Source organism: Neofelis nebulosa, chromosome 4 (assembly GCF_028018385.1).
Source record: "Neofelis nebulosa isolate mNeoNeb1 chromosome 4, mNeoNeb1.pri, whole genome shotgun sequence".
Taxonomy (NCBI): Eukaryota; Metazoa; Chordata; class Mammalia; order Carnivora; family Felidae; genus Neofelis; species Neofelis nebulosa.
In genome coordinates this window covers 7,927,777-7,933,725 of record NC_080785.1, presented here as the reverse complement: position 1 = coordinate 7,933,725, position 5,949 = coordinate 7,927,777, and the positions used below count along the sequence as shown (strand labels likewise).

The 5,949-nt window shown below is 43.7% G+C and overlaps 1 long non-coding RNA gene across 1 annotated transcript; it reads right to left on the bottom strand.

Moving 5' to 3' along the window:
• Nucleotides 1–598: 598 nt before the first annotated feature.
• On the bottom strand, nt 599–3,208 carry LOC131508799 (uncharacterized). The gene is made up of 2 exons (XR_009260156.1): nt 1,859–3,208; nt 599–1,254 (listed from the first exon to the last, which is right to left on the bottom strand). It is a non-coding gene; the product is annotated as an uncharacterized LOC131508799 (long non-coding RNA).
• Nucleotides 3,209–5,949: the final 2,741 nt, after the last annotated feature.

Genomic DNA, 5,949 nt, shown 5'->3' with positions numbered 1-5,949 from the left:
GCTGACTACAGGAAGACTCTATTTTTAAAATAATAAGTGAGGGGCGCCTGGGTGGCTCAGTCGGCTAAGCAACCGACTCTTGATTCCGGCTCAGGTCATGATCCCAGGGTCGTGGGTCAAGCCCCACTTTGGGCTCCGCATGGAGCGTGGGACCTGCTTAGGATTCTGTCTCTCTCTTCCTCTGCCCATCTCCCCCACTCATGCTTCCTCTCCCTAAAAAATAATACAAAATTAAAAATAAATTAGCAAGTGAAATAAATTCTGAGACTCAAGAAAAAGGTTTAGAGAGTTACACCTCGAAATGTCGTGATTGTGCCATTCTGGCCCTACATCTGGGTCTGCAGATTTTCAAAACGCATTCCTCACAGAAGGAATTTCCCACAGGGTTGGTTATCAGCACTGAAAAGCCTACATCTCCAAAAAGCTGCGTCCCTTGACAAGCAAGCTCGCTCCTGTGGTGACCCACATCTCTCTGGTTTTTACTACTGTGTGGACAGTGTGGTATAGCCCTGAAAGCACAGCCACACGGGAGAGAAATCAGCCAGTGAAAAAGATGACCAAACCTCCCTCTCCGAAGAGATTCCTTTTGATTCTAGTAAAACGTGATGGAGAAATTTTAAAAAACCACAGAAAATGAAACATTCACAGCAGGTGCGTTGCTACAGATGAGGGTTTGGGGCAAATATCACAACTGGCCGTGGCTACAACGAAAAACCTTTTAAAGGCTCCCTGGAAAACCCGGTCATCTCAATCTTTCCAGCGACAGAGAAGAAAAGACAACACCCTTTTAACAGTCTTCACCTCCCTAAACGGTTTTGTTTTGTTTTGTTTTTTAAATTCAGGATGCAATTAATTTGAAAGCTTGAGCTAAATGTAAATTGAGTGGATTGGTGTGGAAATGTAATTCGAGACACCTCAGATTAAAGATAACTAAAAGAAACGGAGTGACCTATATATTCAGAACATTTTGATAATGGTTATGTGTCTCTTTGGCTCAGTGCTAGAGAAAGAAGTGGCTGGAAGTTGGCAAAATAACCACAGGGACGCTGTAAAACTGCCTGTCTGAAATCTGTTCCTTTTTGTGGTTATTTGGGCCAGGAGAGCCGGTGCCCTCAGCATGCTGGATGCACGGCCCGTCACACGCTGATCACATGCACTCCGCCCGGCCAGCCTTCTTCTCCTGGTCCGGATCCCATGACATAAGGGCGACCAGCTGATTTGGCGTGACAGTTCCCATAATTTCTCACCTGGAGACTGAAAACAAAAACAAAAACAAAACCCGGGCACTTGCAAAGAGCCACTTTTAAAGAGTTATAAGCAAGCACGAAGAGGCTTTCCTGTCTCGTTAGCAGATCTCATTCTGCAAAATACATCCTCTGGAGGCTTCTTGTTTAAGGAACAACTGCGCTAAGTCCCATGTTAAGAAAAAGCTACCAACTACCTTTCACGGTTTCAAAGTGGCCATTTTCCAATTGTCCAAAGCCAGAGTTGCTGTAACTTCTGAACATATTCTTCTAAAGTATCTGTGAAAATATATGGAACAACATATGGAAAGAACTTCTACGGTTAACGGGATGAAGTTCCGTTCAGCACCAGTTCAACACGCTCGGCCTAAATTTTTTCCAAACTGTAAAGTTTTCCCTCCTTTAGGCAGGAAGTTAGAAAAGAAATGAAAACTAGAGCAGTTTTACTTTAATTACTGACAGGAAACCAAGGTCCCCCCCCCCCTTACTTCTGGAATATTCCATTCCGTATTGGCAAAACACATATTTCATAACAAAAGCAGAAACGGAAGAAAAGGATCGTGGAAACAACGCCGATGCTAAGTTCCAAGGCTCCCTTCTACAACACTATGTACCTGTTTGTTCCCTCCCATAATGCAAGCTTTATTTCCGGTAAACCACACTGAGCCTCATCTCTCTCCTCACAGAAGGGCAGGGTTCTTTCCAGCTGTTGGTGTCAGGCAGGAGAAACAAGGCCAGAGGCAGGTTGAGCTGAGGTCAGGTGCTTGGAGACGCCAAAGAGTAGAAAAGCAGAATTGGGGATGGGTGGAGGTCAGAACGTGAGCCAATCGCCAGAGACACCAAGTTCAAACTAGGACAAGCCAAGACCAGCGTCTTGGGGGCAAATCTAAGAACAAATCAGGCACGGATGGACGAATAGGCAAGCTGAAAGACACTAAAGAAACATATGAAATAGGTGTGGCTAGATCGGCACAGCCATTCACTCTGCTCAGTGTCTGGTCGGACTTCCTCTGCAAACCAGCTTCTCCTGGACTTAAAGGAGCCGTGCTCTGAAAAGAGTAGAGAGGAGACCAGAAGCGATGAATGTAAGGTGGAGACGTTGTTATGCACAAACATGCACCACCACAACCCCCAAAGGAAGAGCTGTGAGAACCACACAAGCTAAAGATTGGCATCACTTGTTAGAACAATAAATTACACGTAAGGAAGCAGTAGCTACCCTTGAAATACAAAGAGGTTAATACTCATCCCATGATTCACTCGTTAAAATACTGGGTGAGTACCTACAGCTGGACACTGTGCTGAAAGCCGAGGATAAAAAAAGTCAAACAAAATAGAGTCTGTGCTCCCACGGAAGTCACCGAGAAAGAAACAGAAGAGTAAATAAGCAATTTCAGGACAGTTGGTGAATACATTGCCCGGGGGAGGTTGTGGGGCGTGAGATCAGATAGAAGGATAATGGTCGGTTTCCAGAGGAGATGAAATCTAAGCTGAGGACCGGGGGAGTGATGCAGGAGAACCTCTCTCCTGACTTGTGCCCTGTGTGTGATTCCTCTCCAGAGCCACGGAGAACGGGGAGGACTCAGAAGAAGACAAAACAACGGAAGCCCCAAAGACGAGACCCATCTGCCAGGAGTGAAGATAGTAGCCCGGTGTCACCTTGAGTACATTCAAATGTGTAATTCTCAAAGTGCCAAAAGGCATATACGGAGAGCATATGTCAGAGTTTCACTTAGCTCACTCCTGAGGGAACCAACAGAATGATTCCAAGGCAGACACAAGAAACGGATGTATATACAGTCCACTAAAGAAAAAAAGACCAGGGGCACCTGGGTGGGTTTGTCAGTTAAGCGCCCGAGTCTTGATTTCGGCTCAGGTCATGATCTCAGTTTGTCAGATCGAACGGCACTTGGGGTTCTGTGTTGACAGTGAGGAGTCTGCTTGGGATTCTCCCTCTCTCTCTCTCTCTCTCTCTCTCTCTCTGCCCCTCCCCCCCTCACTCCCTGTCTTTCAAAATAAATGAATTAACTTTAAAAAAGAAAACACTAGAATAAAAGTGTTGAATTAGAGGGGTGCCTGGGTAGCTCACTTGGTGGAGCACCCAGCTTCGGCTTAGGTCATGGGCTCACGGTTCACGGGTTCAAGCCCCGCGTCTGGCTCTTAGCTGACAGTTCAGAGCCTGGAGCCTGCTTCAGACTCTGTGTCTCCCTCTCTCTCTGCCCCTCCCCCACTTGTGCACACACATTCGCACTCTCTCTCAAAAATAAATAAATAAACATTAAAAATGTAAGTGTTGAATTAGATACAAAATTCATTAATATCGATGTCAATTCATCAGTATCACAGGGCAATAAACTATCATCTCCATGGTTAATTTCAATAGCGACGAGAAATCATTTGCATTGTTCTTGCAGAAAACTGATTCTTTATCTTACTCATTTCTTACATATTAACTTCTAACTTGTGTTGCGAAATGTCTGGGCCCTATTCTTTAGTAAATAGTAAGTTAAATAAAGTTACATTTGCTGAGAGTCAAATGATCCTTAGACAGGCTTACTAAGTGATGTCCTAGCATAACAATAAAAAACTCAAGGGCGCCTGGGTGGCTCAGTCGGTTAAGCATCCGACTTCAGCTCAGGTCACGATCTCGCAGTCTGTGAGTTTGAGCCCCGCGTCGGGCTCTGGGCTGATGGCTCAGAGCCTGGAGCCTGCTTCTGATTCTGTGTCTCCCTCTCTCTCTGCCTCTCCCCCGTTCATGCTCTGTCTCTCTCTGTCTCAAAAATAAATAAACGTTAAAAAAAAAATTAAAAAAAAACCTCACACCACCAAGTTTTGGATAACCTTTTAAATAGTAACCCTCTGTAATGTATCAAATATGAAGACATCCCATGAGGAGACTTGTGACCATCCTCAGTCTGCACAAGTGCTAGAAGTTAAAGTTACAGAAAAAGAAAACTTTTTTCCTACCTGATTCTAAAGCATACAGATAACCATCTACATTGCAAGCGCTGTTTTTACACTGGTTTTTCTCATTTAATCACCTCGCCCATCCTGTGTAGTAGCTTTTACTGTTTTTAATTTCTGCGGTGGAGGAAAGAAGGGGGCCAGAAATTAAATAACTTTCCCCAAGTATAAATTAGTAAAGTCGTTTGGGAGGGCAGTTGTACAGAGTCAATCCAAATCTGAAATGTTCATATCCTTTGACTCAGTTAATTCTGTTAGAATCTATTCTAAAGAAAGGTTTGCTGCTTAGTACAGAATGTTTATATTGGCAAAGGAGAAAGAAGGGAGGGAAGGAAGGAAGGATGGAAGGAAAGGAGGGAGGAAAGAAGAGAGGGAGGAATGAAGGGAAGAAGGACAGCCTATGAGTCATCAAAAGGGAAGTTGTTAAATAAATTAGGGTATATCCATATTGTGACATACTAAGCAATCTTAAAAATAAATGAGGTAGACCCATACTGACCTTCAGCAAAAGGAGCAATTTACAGAATAATGTATTATGTAAAATACAACTGCTCATTAAAAGGCTGTAAAGGTCACATATCAGCTGTCAATGGTGATTGCCTCAGGCAAGGGGAGCAGGCTTGGGGAAGTAAAGGAAGATGAAGGCGGTGAGAGGAGAATTTTCTATTTTGTTCTGTATTTCTACATTCCTGGAACCATTTATAATGGAAATTGATTACTTACACAATTTTTTAATAATAACAAATGGTACTGGTTCAGGAAGGATAACTTGCCGGAGATTACCCAACTAATAAAAGGGATTCAAGTTACAACTCAAACTCAGGTCTGGCCAACTTAAAAGCTGTGGGCTTTGCAAATTATTATTCACCTCACCGATCACCCATGATTGCATTTACTCAGGGATGTTATTCAGGATTGGTCCACCACATCTGTCGGCCAGAAAATTCCTTAGGAGTTAAGGGATGGGACCTGCTTGAATCCTTCTAAGACATTGGTGTGATTTGATTGCTTCCAGAACCATTCTGTGCCACAACATAACTGCTTTTCATCTTGATCACCAAAAAACTCAGAGCCAGACCCAGCACCTAATTCCCATATTCTGGTTTCAAGGTAGACACCCAGTTTCAGGAACAAACTGGAAGTTAGTTAAATTGGGATCCAGGTCTACAAGAAAATGTGGCCACGGAGTCAGACCCAGCATGTGAGGCTAGGTCTCCTTCAGTCACCTCCACAGAAAGTCAGGATATGTTCTAACAGACAGATTATCACACTTGAGTGTGCCTAAGAATCACCTGACGTTACTCATTAAAAATACAGATTCCTGAGCCTCATCCTTGCAAAAAAATTTGGACATGAATGTTCATAATAACCAAAAAAAAGAAGAAGAAAAAAATTAAGACAACCTAAATGTCCATCAACAGACGAAGAGATAAACTGATGTATTCATAGAAAGTTGTCTCTGGTCATCTGTAGGAAGTAGGTAGGTGGGTAGGTCTGCTGCTACATATATGTACCGAATGTCTGACACTTAGGTGACCCACTAGGACATCTCTTAGTGCCCTATGCTGAGTTTTAGAGGTAAAGTGGCAAGCAGAGTAGACACAGTCTGCGAAGAACAGGGTAACCAGAGGCTGGCACTCTTCAGGGATGAGTCAGGATCACTTAACTGAACAAACCATTAGATCAACAGGAGTGCTGGCCCAGGGACAGAGAAATCTATAATGGGTTGCAGGGGAGAGGA